Source organism: Phocoena sinus, chromosome 15, assembly GCF_008692025.1.
Source record: "Phocoena sinus isolate mPhoSin1 chromosome 15, mPhoSin1.pri, whole genome shotgun sequence".
In the NCBI taxonomy this organism is placed as follows: Eukaryota; Metazoa; Chordata; class Mammalia; order Artiodactyla; family Phocoenidae; genus Phocoena; species Phocoena sinus.
In genome coordinates this window covers 37870452-37891525 of record NC_045777.1, presented here as the reverse complement: position 1 = coordinate 37891525, position 21074 = coordinate 37870452, and positions in this window count along the sequence as shown.

The following is a 21074-nucleotide window of genomic DNA, read 5'->3' as shown; positions in this document are numbered from 1 at the left end:
TGAAGTAGAAGTAGCCCAAACCTCACAGAGACTGAATCCAGATTCAAACCATCTCAATTCCCAATTGGATTAAAGTGATATAGGATTGTCCCTATCAAACTACCACTGGCATTTTTCACAGAACAAGAACAAAAAATTAACAATTTGTATGGAAACACAAAAGACCCCGAATAGCAAAAGCAATCTTGAGAAAGAAAAACGGAGCTGGAGGAATCAGGCTCCCTGACTTTGGACTATACTACAAAGCTATGGTCATCAAGACAGTAGGGTACTGGCACAAAAACAGAAATATAGATCAATGGAACAGGATAGAAAGCCTAGAGATAAACCCAAACACATATGGTCACCTTATCTTTGATACAGGAGGCAAGAATATACACTGGAGAAAAGACAGCCTCTTCAATTAGTGGTGCTGGGAAAACTGGACAGCTACATGTAAAAGAATGAAATTAGAACACTCCCTAACACCATACACAAAAATTAACTCAAAATGGATTAAAGACTTAAATGTAAGGCCAGACACTATAAAACTCTTAGAGGAAAAAATAGGCAGAAGACTCTATGACATAAATCACAACAAGATCCTTTTTGACCCACCTCCTAGAGAAATGGAAATAAAAACGATAATAAACAAATGGGACCTAATGAAACTTAAAAGCTTTTGCACAGAAAAGGAAGCCATAAACAAGACAAAAAGACAACCCTCAGAATGGGAGAAAATATTTGCAAATGAAGCAACTGACAAAGGATTAATCTCCAAAATGTACAAGCACCTACTGCAGCTCAATATCAAAAAAACAAACAACCCAATCCAAAAATGGGCAGAAGACCTAAATAGATATTTCTCCAAAGAAGATATACAGATTGCCAACAAACACATGAAAGAATGCTCAACATCAATAATCATTAAAGAAATGCAAATCAAAACTACAATGAGATATTATCTCACACTGGTCAGAATGGCCATCATCAAAAAATCTAGAAACAATAAATGCTGGAGAGGGTGTGGAGAAAAGGGGACCCTTTTGCACTGTTGGTGGGAATGTAAATTGATACAGCCAATATGGAGAACAGTATGGAGATTCCTTAAAAAACTACAAATAGAACTACCATATGACCCAGCAATCCCATTACTGGGCATATATCCTGAGAAAACCATAATTCAAAAAGAAACATGTACCACAATGTTCATTGCAGCACTATTTACAATAGCCAGGACATAGAAGCAACCTAAGTGTCCATCAACAGATGAATGCATAAAGAAGATGTGGCACATATATACAATGGAATATTACTCAGTCATAAAAAGAAACGAAATTTAATTATTTGTAGTGAGGTGGATGGACCTAGATTCTGTCATACAAAGCGAAGTAAATCAGAAAGGGAAAAACAAATACCATATAGTAACACGGGGAGGAGGAAGGGTAAGCTGGGACAAAGTGAGAGAGTGGCATGGACATATATACACTACCAAATGTAAAATAGAGAGCTAGTGGGAAGCAGCCGCATAGCACAGGGAGATCAGCTTGGTGCTTTGTGACCACCTAGAGGGGTAGGATAGGGAGGGTGGGAGGGAGGGAGATGCAAGAGTGAAGAGATCTGGAGACATATGTATATGTATAACTAATTGACTTTGTTATAAAGCAGAAACTAACACACCATTGTAAAACAATTATACTCCAGTAAAGATGTTAAAAAAAAAAAAGTGATATAGGAATTGTTCATGACTAATTTAGCTGTGTACCAGAAACAAAGAGAAATCCTCTCTGGAGAAAGACAAAAATCAGCCAGGACTCCAAAACACCTCTAAAAATTATCAAACACGATATCTTGCATTCAGAAACAAAAACAAAAACTAAGCAAGGATATCAAAGATAAGATGACCAAAAAAAAAGATGACAAAAAAATGAGAGGAAATAGATAACAGAAACAGACCCACAGGATATCTTGAATATGAAGATGTCAGACATGAAATTAATTATTAGTGAAATACTCAAGAAATTTTTTTAAAAGACAGGAAGAAAAATTTTGGAATAGAACAGGATTTATTTTAATTAATTTATTTATTTTTTAACATCTTTATTGGAGTATAACTGCTTTACAATTGTGTGTTAGTTTCTGCTTTATAACAAAGTGAATCAGCTATACATGTACGTATATACCCATATCTCCACCCTCTTGCATCTCCCTCCCACCTTCCCTATTCCACTCCTCTAGGTGGTCACAAAGCACCAAGCTGATCTCCCTGTGCTATGTGGCTGCTTCCCACTAGCTATCTATTTTACATTTGGTAGTGTATATATGTCCACGCCCCTTTCTCACTTTGTCCCAGCTTACCCTTCCCCCTCTCCGTGTCCTCAAATCCATTCTCTACATCTGCATCTTTATACTTGTCCTGCCCCTAGGCTCTTCAGAACCTTTTTTTTTTTTTTTTTTTAGATTCCATATATATGTGTTAGCATATGGTATTTGTTTTTCTCTTTCTGACTTACTTCACTCTATATGACAATCTCTAGGTCCATCCACCTCACTACAAATAAACTATAGAACTTAAAATATACAATAACAGATATTAAGAACATAATGCTTTTAGTAATATTGCTAAAAGCTGAAGAGAGAATTAATGAAATTGAACATAGATCAGGAAGAAATACACATAATGACACTTGAAAGGAAAAATTAATGAAATGTAGAGTAAAGAAAGTAAAAATCATATGAGTTATTAAAAGGTTCTAACATACAAGTATTTGGAATCCCAAAAGAGAAGGAGAGAATGTGACAGAACAGTATTTGAAAGATAATAGCTGGAGTTTTCCAAAGTGACAAAAGACCTCAAGCCATAAATTCAAGAGGCACAAAATACGAGTAAACAAATTCAGAGACACGTTTTTTAAAGAAAGACAAGTCATCAATACTAAAATGTAAAGTTAATTTGACATTTAAAAATCAATATATATAATTTACCACATTAATGGAATAGATGAGAAAGTAATATAACATTTCAATAGATGTACAAATAGTATTTGATGTAAATGGCAGAAGTTTATAATAAAAACTCTTAGTTGACAAGCAGACCAAATAATTAGAATGTAGAGAGCACACATATACAACATGATTAGCAAGACTGACCTCACTTTTAGAACACTGCACTCCCAAACTGCAGAAATCACATCTTTCTCAAATGTTTACAGGCATTTCCAAAATGATATAAGTTGGGATATATAGGAAATCTCATCAAATTTCAAAGAATTGAAATAATATAGAGGATATACTCTAATCACAGTGGAATTAAGCTAGAGATCATAAAAAGATAAGTAGAAAGTCTCTATTTTGAAAGTAAGCAGTACACCTCTAAGTAACCCACAGGTCAAAAAGAAACAATGAAAATTAGAAAATATTTTGAAGGGAGGCTCAAGAGGGAAGGGATACGGGGACATGTGTATGCATATGGCTGATTTGCTTTGTTGTGCAACAGAAACTAACACAGTATTGTGAAGCAATTATACTCCAATAAAGATCTATTAAAAAAAGGAAAAGAAAAAGAAAATATTTTGAACTGAATTAAAATGAAAATGTTGTATATCAAAACTTATAAGCTGTAACTAAAATTGTGCTTAAAGGGAAATTCATAGCCTTAAATGTATATATTAGAAAAGAAGAATGGCTAGAAGTCAATAATCTAAGTGTCCATGTCAAGAAGTTGGAAAAAAAACCAACATAGTGAACACAAAGAAAATAGAAAAAGGAAATAATAAGCATAAAAATATAAATTAATTAAAACAATGGAAATACAAAGCTAAGTGGTGACTCTTTAAAAAGAGTAATAAAGTATCCTCCTGAAGAGACTGATGGAGAGAGAGAGAGAGAACCGGAAAGGGACAGAGGAAAGGAAGGAGAGAAAAGGCAAATAATTTAATTAAAATTAAATTTTAATAACAAATAATTAATGTCAGTAATGAAAAGGGAACTTCACTAAAGATCCTAAGACATTAATAAAATAATAAGGATATAATAATTTCATGCTAGTAAATTTTTTCTTTTAATTCTTAATATAGCCAATTTTTTTTTTTTTTTTTTGGCTGCGTTGGGTCTTTGTTGCTGTGTAGCTTTCTCTAGTCGCGGCGAGTGGGGGCTACTCTTTGTTGCAGTGTGCGGGCATCTCATTGCAGTGGCTTCTGTTGTTGTGGAGTAAGGGCTCTAGGCACGCGGGCTTCAGTAGTTGTGGCTCACGGCCTCTAGAGTGCAGGCTCAGTAGTTGTGGCGCATGGGCTTAGTTGCTCCGTGGCTTATGGGATCTTCCCAGACCAGGGATCGAACCCGTGTCCCCTGCACTGACAGACAGATTATTAACGACTGCACCACCAGGGAAGTCCCTCATGCTAGTAAATTTTAAAATTGATGGGAAGTGAATATATATCCAGAGGTATACAACTTATTAAAATGAACAAAAGGAAAAATAGAAAATATGTTTGTAAATGAATTATTTAGGTTTATAAGAATTTGACCTAGCTTTCCTTAAAGCGTGATGTTCCTGGTCTCCTGATCACCTACAAACAGGATCCAAGAACCTTCCATGAACTGCAAACTCTGAGTGATTCCACCTAGATCTAATTTGCTGTTGTTTTTGTTTTCCTCAAAATTGCCTCTTCTTTAATCATAGGTGAAAAGCCTTTGAAACCATGACTCTTAAGACTCATGAAAAGATTTGAATGCTAGATTCATTAGCAAATATCAATACTGGGTTCCTAGAACATTCCAGGGGACCTCACTTAATTTTCAAAATGTGGGATGGACCTATGTATGCCAAGAATTGAGTTCTCTCTCTGCATATAATAGAGAAGTCATCGGAATGGCCTTCACAGATAACCTCAGAGGTTAATTGTTATCTGGAAACCACCAGAAATTTAGTAACACCTAAACTCTATATAACTCCCAGAATTCCAGTCAATTTTGAGCTATATTTATTTCCCTAACATCTGCAAAGTGCCTGGCACATAGTAGGCCCTCATTAATTTCCTGTTGATTGAATATCACATACCAGTGAATGGGGAATGTAAGCTAAGTAGTCTTATGCTTCAACTTATAATATAACATTTTTACCAAGTTGTGAACAAAATACAACTAGTCATATTTTCACTGCCAGGGGTAATAAGTCTGTTGCCCCATAAAGAACTAACTTGTCTTCAATTCATGTCCTGTCAATTCATGAGATTCAGGTTAGCATAGTTTCACTTAAACCGCTGAATACTTAATTGAGCTCAGAATTCTTTCAACCCCCACTTTCCCAGACCTCAGAACACATTTCAGACTCAAGGCTGACTGTCATCGTTTCTTCCTCCACCCAAACTAATGAGCCAATCTTTTCCATAGTAACGAAAAAAAGAAAAAGGGGGGGGGGGGAATGGAAAATGGAAAGGAGTAAAAAAAGTCCATAAAAGTTAACACAATTAGATAGATATGTAGACATGAATAAAATTGGCAGTGGGGTGATTAGTATAAATTTTAATACCACAACTTTTGGAGGAATTGCACAACTTTGTCACAGCCTCACCACTTGTGAACGATGTAGTCATTGCTGGTCTGTGGCAGGGAATAAGCTTCATAGCACCCAAACACCATCAGAGGTTCTATATTTACCTTACATCTGCCAAAAACCCATGTTCTCGCATTTTCTGTATAAAAGAGCTCCATGTGGGCCAGATTTAATTTGATGCAGAAATACTATATGTCACTTCCAATAAAAGCAAAAAGGAAAGAGAGATTCACACACTAACTTATCAAGGATGGCAGCTCATGCTGGTGTTTGGAATAGTTTGGAGGTATTGTTTTGTTTACTGAGCTGTCAAGTTCAAAGGAAGGTGCACAAGCCTGATTAGAATGGCCTCCCCAGATCTGTTTTCCAAATAGAAAACAGATGCGCCTGTGGAGTGAGCTCTTCATTCCCAGCTCCAAGTGAATTTGAAAACAGTTTGATTCTGGGGAAGGAGAATATAGTGTAGCGTCTTTCCTTGCATAGTACTGTTCTGAGGTAAGACCAGGGCAAACTTCTGATGGCCAAGGTAAAGTGCATACCAAGTCTGACCAAAGGCCTTTACTTAATGTAGAAACCAAGGGGAGCCTTAGGCACTGTTATATTCAATCCCCCATAGATTCCTCCAGGTGCAGGTACTGACACCTAAAGAGATCACCTGATTAGATTTAAAACTACACAGCAAATCTGTGGCCAAGTTAGAGTCCCAGTGCTGGTCTCTTGATTTGTTTTTTAACTGAAGTACAGTTGATTTACAGTGTTGTGTTAGTTTCAGGTGTACAACAAAGTGATTCAGTTATACACGTATATATATATATATATATATATATATATACTCATTTTCAGATTCTTTTCCATTATAGGTTATTATAAGATATTGAATATAGTTCACTGTGCCATACAGTAGGTCCTTGTCTATTTTATATTTAGTAGTGTTATCTATTAATGCTATTAATTTACCCCTCCTTACCCTTCCCCTTTGGTAACCATAAAATTGTTTTCCATGTCTGTGAGTATATTTCAGTTTTGTAAATAAGTTCATTTGTATCATTTTTTTAGATTTCACATACAAGTGATATCATATGATATTTGTCTTTCTCTCTCTGATTTACTTCACTTAATATGATAATTTCTAGTTCCATTCATGTTGATGCAAACGGCATGCTTTCATTCATTTTTATGGATGAGTAATATTCCATTGTATATATATACTACATCTTCTTTATCCATTCATCTGTTAAGGGACACTAAGCTTGCTTCTATGTCTTGGCTATTATAAATAGTCCTGCTATGAACATTGGGGTGTATGTATCTTTCTAATTAGAATTTTTGTCTTTTATGGATATATGCCCAGGAGTGGGATTGCAGGATCATAAGGTAATTCTATTTGTAGTTTTTTAAGGAACCTCCATACTGCTCTCCATAGTGGCTGCTGGTCTTTTGGTTTATAATTCAGCACTCAGTGTTACATCATGCTGGGCATCAGAATAAATTTTTAAAACTTCACTTAGATTAAAAAAAATATGGAAAAAGTAACTATAATACTTGAAATGGTGATAGGACTGAAAAGATATAGAGATAAGTCATTTAATACAGAGGAAATGCTTACCTATAAGTCAAATTAACATTTTTTTCTTTTATTCATATCAGATTCCAGGTGTAAGAAGAATTGTCTCTTATTTTGCAGTACAAAATTTTCATTCTTTTCCATTTAAACATATGGTAAGTTATATTCAAAATTTACTCAATTAATTTGTTCTGGATAAATGAAAGGTTGTCATGTTATATAAATATGTATTATAAACAAACAAATAAAAACAATAATGATAAAATAGCGAGTCATGAGCTCTTTTATGAATGTAATCAACTTACACACATGTAACAAATGTACTCTTGTTTATAAAATGTGATTTCTTTGACTGAAAAACAATGATTTGAAGTTGTTTAAATGCTCCAACTCTGAAAGGAATGCACTTTCCATGGCTGTTTCACACATCAGAAAAGCAAGTCCATTGTTTACAACCCATCTTTTTGTAAGGCACCTTCAAGCTCTGAGAAATCTGAATTTCTCTCTAGATCTGTAAGTCCATATAGTCTGCTGATAAATATCCTAAGATTTTTTTTATTGTATTGTTACATGCACACACACATACACACAAACAAAACAACAACAAGATTTGGAGCAAAGTAGACATAAAATAAAGATTTGTTACTGGAAAACAATCTCTCTCCTAATTCTGAGTAATGTCTGTCCCTATTCCATTCAAAAGCCTAACAAGAAAGTAATAGACAAAGACATGCCAGGTGATAAACATCATACTCCGAAACCATACCTGAAGAAACCCAGAAATCACTTCATCCAAACATTGACTTATGAAAATATGTTGGGCAATGCAACATATTTTATTTCATTAAACTTGTTTTTCTCCATTTAAAATTTACATAGAAGTCCATTTATTTAATAAAGATTTTACTTTCATAAAAATTCTATTTGTTTGGCTTTGGCCATGGAGACATTCCGGGCTTTCTCCAGTTTAGCTCCTGTAGACATGAATGTTGACTCAAAAGTCAACTTTCTTTGTCTCTTGCTCTACTGGATTCAGTCTTTCTCTTTGCCAGTATCCCCCTGGCCTACACTGATGATATCACTCTGAGTCACTAAGAGGCATGCACACACATGGTCAGACACAATAATGATGTTGCTGATGACAGCACCACTGTTAATAATCTGACCACACAGTGATAGGAAGCATTACCAGGCTCTGCATTTTAACAATTAAAACATTCTTCCTAAGCACAGATCACCTAGGATTAGACCACACCTGCTTTTGCTTCCTTAACCTTATCTCTATCTTTGTTGTACATTCTTGGCCAAGATATAAGAGGGAAACCTGTTGGACATTTCATAGCCTTTGACCTCTTCTGACTAAATGAACATGTCTAGGACAAACATGGCTTACATTTGACACCATTTCCCCTTGAGGTATGAAGTTGTACCTGAATGACAAAAGATAAAAACTAACCTTCACAAGTCTTCTCGGAAATGTACCGAATTGTTCTGAAAGTTATGTTTAATTTTGTTTAATATTGATATGGCTACAATATTTTCTTGAGAAGTTTCAAAGGAAAAACTATGCTTTACAGATGTTATTTCTGCATAATTTGTATTCCCATGTATTTCCAAACGGGAAATAGCACTGGCATTTTCCAAAAGTTCATAGGAGTGAATGCATAAGAGGTACGTGGATGATGACTACATATAGTGTTTGCCAAGATTTTAATGCAAGATTATTGCATCTAATAAATGCAAATATAAGATATTAATCTTAAACTAATATTTAAACATAGGCATCAACTGAAGAGAAGCAAGCATTACAGTGGACTCTACAGACAGCCCCAAGACTTAAGCCAATGGTCATATCAGTTAAGCTAAGAAATCAGTTTGTTGAGTTATAGAGAGTCAGGGGCTAACACAGGGAAAGTCACAGGCTTGACCCCTTTGAGAATATGCTGGCTCTGTGTAGGCAAAACTCTGTGGCTTGGTCTCAGATTATGGTCTTCTCTACTGGACAGAGCTAACTATTAATCTACCAAGTATAATTGCAAGTCAATAGATAACGTCTACAATCAATACACTAACACATTTCAGTATATGCATACTTTTAAGAATGTATACCTAAAAAGCAGAAGGAAAAGTCAAAAGAGTTGAAAATAGGAAAATGACTAAGGAGTGAGGAACTGGTATTTTCTTCATTAAATGTTTAAAAAAGTGTTTTTATCTGTGTCCATATATTGCTCTGATACGAATATAAATTAAAAAATTAAATTATGAATTGAAAACAAACACGTGCTTACTATTGTCAGCTTAAGGAAGTAGATGGGACACTGCAAAGCATTCAGTATAAGCAATTCCCCAGCACAATTAGATGAGAGAAACCATTCATTCTTTCATACATTCATCAAACAATCAAGGAGCCATTACTATGTATCACTCATGGACCAGACGCTGTGGGAATATGCAGGTGAGTTTGTCACAGTCTCTCTTCTCAAAGACCTCACAATCAAGTATGAAGAGAAAGATATGCAAATAGCTAATCATAATAAAAAAAATGAAAGCTATATGGAGACTTGTTCATGAGTATAGAGTACAGAGGGAAGACCCATGGATATTCATTGGTAACATCAAGACAAATGTCACAGAGAAAATAATAATTTGAATTCAGCCTTTAACAATAATGAAACTATCTAATATGTTATAATAATATTTCATCTTTAACAGTGGTTATAGACAGAGTTTAGGTTAGTAGAGAAGAGAGGAAGGTTTTTTTTTTTTTTTTGGCCTTGCCACACAGCTTGTGGGATCTTAGTTCTCTGACCAGGGACTGAAACCAGGCCCCGCAGTAAGAGCACCAAGTCCTAACCATTGGACCACCAGGGAATTCCCGAGGAAAGTATTTCAGATTGGGGGAGAAGCAGGAAGAAAGGTGGGAAGATGTGCAAACTCATAATACTGTGCATGTGGATGGGATGGGGAGGGAAGACAGAAGAGTTAGGAGGGGAACCAATGAAAGAGGATTTAAATGCCATACACTGACGCTTATTCTTTATTCTTAATGGTTTTTTGAGAAGTGAAATGGCACTTGCAAAGATTAACTCCAGTGACCCTCTGAAGGACGGTTTGGAGAGTGAGGACCAGAGGTATCAAGAAGCTGGTACAATAGGAACTGGGAGCACAAGGATGTGAACCATGGCATTGCCAGTGTCAGTGGAAAGAAAGGAATACATGAAGAGGCAGGGGAGAAATCAATTAAACTTAGCAACCAATTAAATGTGAGAGGTGCAAATAATAAGGGATCAAATATGGGAGGTTTTTGGTTTGGACAGTTGAATTAATGATGGTATTAGTAACTGGGACAGAAAACATAGAAAGAGATATAGGCTCATGGAGGGACTATAATTAATTCCATTCAGGACATCTGGGCTTCAGACACTTTCAAAACAAGCCAAGTGAAGGCTGACATTGACAAGTGGCAAATATTCCTGTTTACTTAGAACAAAAACTTGAATCATGGACAGACATTATTAAATTCGTACTAAAGGCAAAGTATCGAAAAAGGTCCTATGAGTGAACAAAGCAGCTTATACTATAGTCTCTGACCATAGGGGCTTGATAATGCGGGTAAAAAGACATCGTAAGGGCGTGGAAATATAAGTTATTCCTAGGAAATTTAATGGGAGAGATAGGAAAGAAACCAGGCTTGGAAGATGGATAGAAGTGGAGGAAAGGGGAAGGGAGGGATGAGTTTCCAGTGAAAGCATGGAGGGGATGCTGAGAAAGAGGAACAGCTGGACTGGAGAAAACTTGAGAGAAAGGAGGGGGAAGGGCACGGCTGGGAAGTTGGAGTTAGCTTCTGTGCATTTTTAATATCAAGCAAAGCTGCTTGAATTTGATAGAGATAACAAAATGGAACTTTGTGAAGATTTTCTAACGAGTAAAATGAACACAATATTGCTGCCTCCCGTTTTGAGATATGCTTGCATTGTTTACTCCTTTCTCCATTCTTTAAACAAATGTTTTTTAACATCTTTATTGGAGTATAATTGCTTTACAGTGGTGTGCTAGCTTCTGCTTTATAACAAAGTGAATCAGCTATGAGCAGCTATCATGTATGAGATGCTATGGACGAGGTCAAAACTGGATCAGAACTGAACAACTCTCCCAGGACTTAACCTTTGAACGAGACATAAGGTGTATACTCATGGAAATAGACATGAGTTTGGAGTCAGAACTAGTCTTTCCGTTCAGGCTTTGTCCCTGAATAACTGCATAACTTCGGGCAAGTCGCCAATTGGTCCTAAACATTTTTCCCGCTGTTATTTCATTTGTTTTTATTTGGATGTTAGGCAGTCTTCTTGAGACTCTTCTTTTTTCTGGTCTCTTTGCCTTTTCCCTTCTCTCTCTCTCTTTCTCTTGCTTACTTATCACCAATTCATAATTTTTACTATTGCTTAACAAAATTGGATCATATTGACAGATTTCTACAACTTGCTTCCCTCCATGGAAAAATTTGTTGAAAGCTCTTCTAATGTACAACTAATTCATATTTTAAGACTTTTCCCCTAATATTGGATATATTTATTCAATATTCTGTTCTGTCTTCAATGTTTTTTGGGATTTGGCCTTTGTGACAAAGCTGCAATAAATATCCTTGCCCATATATTTATATTTCCTAGTACTTCTTTCTATGGGAAAGATCGTCAGACTTAGGGGTGCTGGGTATATGTATTTGTAATTTCACTAGGTTTTGTCAACTTGCTTTCCAAAATACCTGCAACAATTTGTCGGTCTACACAGGAGCCCTGGTTCTCAAAGATTCACGTGCATTAGAATCACCTGGAAAGTTTGTTGAAACATGGTTTCTTAGGCCTCCCCTCTAGAGATATGACTACTTGTATTCAGTGATAATGTTATTTTTAACTGTTGGCAGTGGAACAGATATGAAGTACATGGTACCTTATTTTACTTGTTTGCACTGTATTGGCTACTAATAAGTGTGAGCCTCTTTTCAGACATTTGTAGGCCACTTGGATACACTCTTCCATGTATTGTTTCTAATGTCCTTTGTCCGCTTTTTTCTATCAAGTTGCTTGTTTTTTCCTGAAATAATCTCTCGCAGAGCATCAGCTGTTTCTTCAGTCTCTGCATGTTCTCCCCAGGCTCGATCATTTCGAGGGGCTTAACTGCCTTTCTCCCTTCCTGCTAACCCAACTATTGAGGACGATGCAGATTCAAAGCTCCTTTCCATGAGGGCAATGAGCAAGTTTCACTTGAAACCAGAAATTCGGCATTCTTAATTAAATATTATGGCTGAGGTATCTTTCCCCATCTGCCTTGTCACCTCCCCAAAGGAAAACAGTAAGCTAAGATCTATCTGTATATCTTCCTTCTTAGATTAAAAATTAAGTGATGAAATAAGTCATTTCTCTATTTACTAGATTCAGTTAAAATATTTATTATAATTTTTCCTGAGTCATGTCAACAGAAATTCTTTCATAAGGACTCAGAGTTTGAATAGCTCTTATCACAGACTGACTTTTGTCCCTTTGAGAGAAGGAACATTTTTTTATATGTATTTCCAGTCATTACAGTATCCAGGACAATATTCTGAACTTAGTACATGGCCAATTAATGAATGTATATCATATTATCTATTTATCTTGATAAATTTACCTACATACATAGAGCTTACAACTGAGCCTGAGGAGGGCAAGTCTGTGCTTTATAAAGTGAGGTTTACTATCCGTGTATTTCAGAACTGGACAGTCTTTCCTTCATTTCACACTGTGCATGAAAGACAGTTAGTCATCTCTCCACTCTAAAGGAAATTTCCCTATATCATCATTTCAAACTAAGGGTATTCTGGGAAACAGTCAAAGCAGGGGGTCTGGAAACTGAGTTCCAACCCCCTTAAGTGATTCAGATTGTGTTCTGCCTGCAGGGACATGCAGGGACACAGTGGAGGCTTTCCTTTTTCCAGTCAGAATTCCCACCCCTGAGGCTGACCACCATTGAACTGCGGCTCTCTATTATGACGAGGGCATAACCCAGGTTCAGAAGCTGCCAGAAGCTTCTGGCACAAATATCTGGTCACCAAGGGCAGAAATCCCCAACCATCTGGGGACTTGTGGTTCAACGGGCAATGTACTTTCCAATACTCCTCTAAAGTTATTTATATTTGAACATCTTGTCGAGCAATGAGTATGTTCCTGCTATAGAGGTAGGAGTGTCCAGTTAGTTTGTTTTGGTTGTTATTTGCTTTATTTTAAGTCTGGGTATGAATTCAAGGCCATGCAGTCCACAGTTTGCAAGATTACATGCTTACGGGAAGGTTGTACTTGATTGCAAAAATGACCAAAATTACTTTGCAGCCCCTTCCTTGGGGAGATGGAGCCTATTTCCCCACTCTTTGGATCCAAGTTGGTCTGTGACCTGCTTTAGTTAACAGAACACAACAGAAGTGATGTTGGGAGAGTTCCAAACCTAGGCCACAATAGGCCCTGTAGCTTCCGTTTTTGTGGCCTTGGAACCCAGAGGCTGCCATGGGAAAAATCTCAAGTGAGTCTGCTGGATGAGGAGTTGTCTCAGAAATATGTACTGCCCCAGGTGACAGCCAGCCAGAAAGAGAGCCACCTTGTTAAATGGCAGTTGACCATAGATGAGTAAGTGAGCCCAGGCGAAACCAACAGAACTAACTGCCCAAATAAGCTCACTAAATGACCGACCCTAGAATATTGAACTAAGTAAACAGTTGTGCTTTTAAGCCGCTACGTTTGGGGGTTTTTGTTACATGACAAAAGCTAACTGATACATAGGTACACATATACAGACAAACAGGGTAATAAAGAATGGTGAGGGCTGTGGTGTTGTGGTAATGCATGTCTATCCAAAGGAATTCAAATACAGATTTTAAAAAAAAAAACTTTGCTTGCCATGGGAAACACATCTGGAAGCTGCCTGCTGGCCAAGCGTGTTTGCCTTTTGATCTAGCCAGATCCCTCCTTCTTGCAAATGAGAAAATTGGTCCAGAAAGTGACTCAGTCAGATTGCTATGGCTAGTTGGTGCCAGAACAAAAATAGAGTCTAGGTCTTCTAGTATCTTATGCCGGACCTTTTCTTTAACGAAGGCTGGCTTTTTCTATCTGAAACAGGTATGAGTTGAAGATAAGGAATGACAGCATAGAACTAAGATTGCTCAACTCTTTGCGAGGGGATCTTTTAATTTTCTTTTATGGAAATTGTTTCAATGGAAAAGAACAGATCCTGTGATTTAATTTTAAGAAAAAATATTCTAAGAAATGTTTATTGAGCTTAACATTTTCTGTCCAATGAACACATCACTCTCACTCATTAATTATATTCTTGTACGTTCTGGAAACCAGGGAGAATAACAAAGTTCTCAAGTCTTAAAATGGAGGGAAAAATAGTCTGGTTACATAACTCTTTGAGAAACTAACCCGTTAGGCTATGTAAGGAATGATAAAACCCATATTTCAGGTCCTCTGAACATATAATGCCACCTTTTTGTAGATTGCAAATCACTACCCTTAAAATGAATTTCATCATTGATGATATACATCATATCATAAAGGATAAACAGATGTTTTGACAGGTATCTGGCGTTTGACTGCAAAAAAAAGCGAGTTCCAGAGTCCATTTTCATCCTTTTCCCTTTCTGTGAAGTTAACATAAACCAAATGATTTCTCACACAGTATGTTTATTTCTGCATGGAGGTTTACTCTTTACCCGTGATAAAAGCCTCTCTTGCACAAAGTCTCCAAATCAAGGTTAGGATATGGAGAAGTTTAATCTAAATTGACCCTTTCCCCATCTGGGTTTTGCCCATCCTGACATGGTCATGCTGTTATTCCCAATGCAGCCTAAGAGTCAAAAAATTGAAATTAAATTTTTAAAAATTCAGTGTGGTGTTGGCATCCTTCTATATGTTTAACATCTGTGCATTGCAAAGACCTTTTAAAATGCCATTTGGAACATATATGGAAACAGGTACACCTAAGTTCATGATGGCGACATGGGAAGCACTGTGAAGAAAAATGGGCTGGGAGGCGTGAAACAGAGAAAAAGGGCACAACCCAATTCCCATTACTTAATACAACACATTGTGAGGCCAGAGCCTTGTGGGAGCCAATCACCAGCTGACAAAATTAGATTCTGAATCATGCTTTGTAATTCTTTCGAATGCCAGCCAGGGATGAGAGCCTTCCCTGGGAACGGGTTCCTCCCCGGACCTACCCCCTCCCAGCATTCCTTATCAGCGTCCAGCCAGCTGCCAGTTCTTAAGGTTGTTGGACAGGGAATTTAATTCTCAAGGTTGTGCATTAATATTCAAATTCCTTCTTATCCATAGACTGTGACTTAAGTATGAACTTTTTTTTTTCCATCTCCACCCTCTTTCCTGCATGAATTTCCTTCCATAGATTTACCCAGAAATCTTTGAATTGAATGGATATAGAAAGGAGAGCCATTTACAAACCTTGTACTGACTCAGTTCTTCTGCAGTACAGGCATTACCCCCCAGAGCAATGCTTCTTATTTCCCAATTACAAAAACTAATCTTATTCAATATCCTTTGAAATATGTCTCCACCCCCTGAAGCTGCTTTTCCCCTCCAGCAAGGGTTCAGTTGATGTCTGAAGTTGTTGGCAAGTAAATTGGAATTAGTTACAGTGGAAAATAGAGTTATCAGAATGTAGCCGGATATCTCATATTGCTTAGGGTGGTCCTCGTGTTCACATGGATGCCTTAGAGAATCTGAAGATTAGGCAACACTTCTCAAATGATCTCAAAAACAAAAATATACCTGCAAGTTTATTAGGAATCACACAACAACAAAAAAGAAATACGTACTGTGAAAGACATAAAGGCATGTGCTCTTTTGTGTCAGAAAGCATTTTGGCCTCAACTACCAGACTAACTAAAAGAAAACATGATGGGATTTTAGTTTGGTCTTAATTAATGCAGTGTCAATTACCTGTGCAAAGCGTCTTAATGTTCCACTTTACTTTGCATTTGTGGGATAATTCACAGCATAATGTAGGGGAGTCCCCTTCACTGAATGAATAAACATTTGTCAGTGGCAAACTGTACACAAGGCACTTAACAGATACCAGGGGGGTGTCTGCTCTCATGAATTGTTTTATTATAAGGAGTCAGACAGATCTTTTCCAAAATCTTGTCTAGACCCTCTACTAATCTTATGACTTTGGGCAAGTTATTTAAACTAAGCTTCGGTTTTCTCATCTCTAAAACAATAACCTCAGCTGTTATTGTTAGGCTTAAAAAAACCCAACACATGTACACTAGATTTAAATGTTTTTTATTTACTGTCCAAAACACAGTAAGCAGTAATTAAATGTTATCCTTTTAGCTGTTCTAAGAGAGAAGATAAACTTAACTTTAAAAACTAACAATTTTAGGGCCTCCCTGGTGGCGCAGTGGTTGAGAGTCCGCCTGCCGATTCAGGGGACACGGGTTCGTGCCCCGGTCCGGGAAGATCCCACATGCCACGGAGCAGCTGGGTCCGTGAGCCATGGCCACTGAGCCTGCGCGTCCGGAGCCTGTGCTCTGCAACGGGAGAGGCCACAACAGTGAGAGGCCCGTGTACCACAAAAAAAAAAAAAAAAAAAAACTAACAATTTTACATCAGAGCATTTTGGGGGTCAATCTTCAATCATTCTCAACTCCCTACTTTGATCAAAACTCACCTCATATGTGTGTCATAGACTCCAGGCTCCACTTTCTTTCGTGTTAATATGATAAAATAAACCAAGCAAGAATGATGATTAGGTCAAATGGGTTTTGTATTGTCCCTCATGAATAATAGATGAAATTTTAAATATCCTCCAGGAGGTTATGGTTCAATTCTAAGTACAGAATAATGGCAGGAAATTTAGGTACTGATATGATCTCTAAGGTAAGGATTTTAGAATAAGGGAAGGATTGGGTACCCCTAAAACCACTCTGAAGGGCAGACCTCCATTCATTCATTCCACTGTATAATGTAGAACTGACATCTCATTTTAAAAAATAGAAACTAATACAAACCTAAAAGTCAAAAACCAGAATGAATAGAACCATCTCACTTCTCTTAAGCATAGTCTTTCCCTAATTTGGGGGGAAATGACAAATAAAGATCACCCTATATCTAATACAAAATCAAAGCAACATTTGAGAAAATTAACTAACTTTACTTTTATATAATGACATGATAAAATGTGCCTAGATACAGTCTTCTGATTTCTTAACAGTGGTAGTATATAAAAATTTTAATTGAATTTTAATCTTCGATTATAGAAGCTATCAGATTAGACCTCCCTAAATTCTCATCACTGCAACTCCTCTCCTACCTTCCCATGAGCCCATATAGTCTACTTTCTCTCCTGCTGCAACAGTAAACTGTCATGTATCTAGCTAAGACCAACTCTTTCATTCTCACCTACTAGAGGACATTTCTCCAGCAATTCACCCCTCTTTCTGCTAAAGTGAACATCGATTGTTCCTCTTTTATGGATCATTTATTTCATCCCAGAATCAGGCACTTGATATCTCCCATCATTACAGCAACAATAACAATGACAACAAAAACTAATAACCCCACCTTCCCCTCCAGAAAACACCCCATTTGTTTTCTGCCCTTCAAAGCAAATTTTCTTTAAAAAAAGTTATCTGTATGCCCACTGTCCAGTTTTTTTTGTTGTTCTATTCTCTCCTGAACCCACTCTACTCAAGCTCTTATCCCAGCTAGTCTACTAAACATGAAGGTTATCAATGGCTTAAAGTTTTCTAAATACAATAGTTAATTCTCATCAAATTCAGTCAGTATCATTTGATAACTTATCTTTCTGAACTACATTGTCCATTCAGTCAGCTTTACTGGTTCTTCTTTTTTTTTTTTTTTTTTTTTATTTACGTGGGCCTCTCACTGTTGTGGCCTCTCCCGTTGTGGAGCACAGGCTCTGGACGCACAGGCTCAGCGGCCATGGCTCACGGGGCCAGCCGCTCCGCGGCATGTGGGATCCTCCCGGACCGGGGCATGAACCCGTGTCCCCTGCATTGGTAGGTGGACTCTCAACCACTGCGCCACCAGGGAAGCCCTACTGGTTCTTCTTAATCATCCTAAACTCTAATCACTGCAGTGTTTGGCCTAAGCCCTTAAGACTTCTATTATATGCACTATTTTTTTGGTGATCTCATCAAGACTCAGAGTTTTAAGTATTTCTAAGCTGGACCTCTCCCAAGAACTCTAGGGTCATATATCAAACATCCTACTAAACTTCTCCACTGGATGTCTAATAGGCATCAGAATTGAATATATCCCAAAATTAAGCATCTACATTTTAATCCACCTAAACCTTCCCTTTTCTCATTCTTCTCCATCTCAGTAAATGTCAGTTTCACCTTTCAGATGAAAGGTGTTATTCACCTTAGTTATTCAGATAATTTTTTTAACTGCAGTCATCCTTGATTTCTCTCTCTCATACCCCATATTTAATCTGTCAGCAAATTCTATCTGCTCTACCTTCAAATTAAGAGAATCCAAACTCTTCTCATCACTGCCACGCATCCAGATGTCTTCCATTTTCCCCTCCACCCTTCTCCACCCAACTCTCTAAATCTGCTCTCTTACCTCCTATCTGTCAGTTAGGTTCAATCCTGGGGAAGCATTGACAACAGTTTGAGAGAATGGAGAGAGGCTGAGTTCCAAGGATTATGTTCCTGGCTTCCATCATGCAATCCCCTCAGGCTGGCATGTCTCTATTGAAGGTACCTATTCCTCTCAAGGAGGACCTCCTTGAGTGTACCGCCTTCACACATTTTTCTCCTTCTGGGTTCAGGTTCTTCTGGCCTAGCAGTAACAAATCCTCCGATCATAACAGTAGGTCATCACACTCTCCACTGTAGTTTCCCTATATTCCACCTATACTTCTGTAAATAGTCACTTTGTAAATAAGCCTTCCTTAAATTATCCTAATTTGAATAGGGCACTTGTTTCCTGATTGAGATCCCAAATGACAGTAATTGCTACCAAATGTAACTCAAGAAATAGATCTTTGAAGTGAGGTTCTGTAATTGGGTTGCACACATACTAAAGGAAGAAATGGAACAAGAGATATCCAGAGCAAGTGGTGGCATCATACCTACTTCACTTAGCATGTGCAAGTGTAAGGCAATAGCCTGGTAAATTGGGTGCAACGCTATAGATGGAATATATGCCTTAAATGTAAGGGCAATACATATTCCTTCATTTCTGTAACTTACCCTAAATGTATACATCCAGGAACAAAGTGGTATCATGACCCCTCTCATTATTTTACCAATCAACTACTTGACAAAATATTTTCTTCCCACCTCCACAACTTAAGGTTCACTGTGTTTTGAGGCCCTGGTGTCCACCTCAAATGCTTCCACCAAGAAATAATATCATTGATTCAATGATTGGAAACCAAGACTTCACCCTTGTCATTTTTGTTCCTTGTGCCACGGAGCCAACAGTGAGAGAAGAGGGCCCTTGTTCTAACGAACGTAATTGATCTTGATTGACCCTGATCACTAGGGGGAAAACGAGTCACTGCTACATAATGGGGGCAAGAGGATTATTTTAGGAACCCATGCATTTGGTGGGGCACCTATTAGTACTCTTTTGGCCAAAAGTCCTCGACCAGTGGAAAAGTGTGGGAAGACCAAAGAAGATAAGACATCAAGGGCTCATATATCATATGAATGAAGTTTTTTGTCATTCTACCAGGTAAAGAGCCTGATTATATGGTGCTGGCCAAGGAGAGAAAAATATGCAATTGATTTGTAGAAGATAATCGTGATTACCAAGCTTGGCTCATGATCAAGTACAGTAGCAAAGACTGTGTGAGCTCTGTTTCATGTCATTCCTTTCTTTCTTCTATTTTCTACCACTTTATATGAATAACACAAGTGGTGCTTATCATGATATATGGTAGTTAGGAGGATTACGGAACAGACAACAACCACAGTGTTATGGTATCTGATGGGATTTCATGCTTTCCCTAGGTTGAAGACATAACCTTTTTAGCCAGAAGAAAGGAGAAAAAGTTGAGGGCAAGGGGAGTAGATAGTGGTGGGTAACTTATACTTGTCTCTCCAGATCTACTTTTCATTATGCTCCAGCTTGCTTTCTGCCCCAGGAGTCTGAACTTGTAAGGACATGGATAGTTTCCTTGACCTCTGACCCCTGACTGCGTTTAGTCAATGGGGAGCCTTTGAGGAAGATTGGATGGATGGAGGAGAGTGAGATCATGGTATCTATTGCACTGGCTCACTCTGTGAGGTCATTCTGGATGGCCGTGTCTCTGCCTCTCTCAAGAGGACTTCCTCTACACAACTTTCCTCTTTTGTCAGATTCTGGAACTCTTTTCTTCCCTTATTCTTTTTGGCCCAGGCACAGTAAGAATTACTCATCCTGGGTTACCACACCATCCCATTTATTTCCCCTATATGCCACCCACACTTTATAATTAATGCCTTTGGAAAACAAACTAACAAAATTCACTCTTTGAATTATCAAAATTTAAGTGTGCCACCTGTTTCCTCTTGGGGCCATGACCAATAACTCTCACTAATCTGATCCACCATCATCTCTACCAGGATTATTGTAATAGCTTCATAACTGGTCTTGCTTCTTTAGCCTTTGTCTGCCTCTAGTCTATTCTCAACAGAGCAGCCACAGTGATCTTTTTAAAACGTGAGATCAAGACACTTGGCTATTAAAAATCTTCTAATGGCTTCCCAACTCACTCAGAGTCAAAGTCTTGTTGTCGACCCACAGGCCCTACACAATCTGCTCCCTACTTACCGCCTGTTTTTACTCTGCTCCGTCAGCAGGAGCTCTGCTCACAGATCCTACCATGGACCAGTTGTTTCCACCTGGAATTCTCATCCACCCAGATATCTGCATGGCCCCGTCCCTCACTTCCTTTATGCCCTCGCTCAAA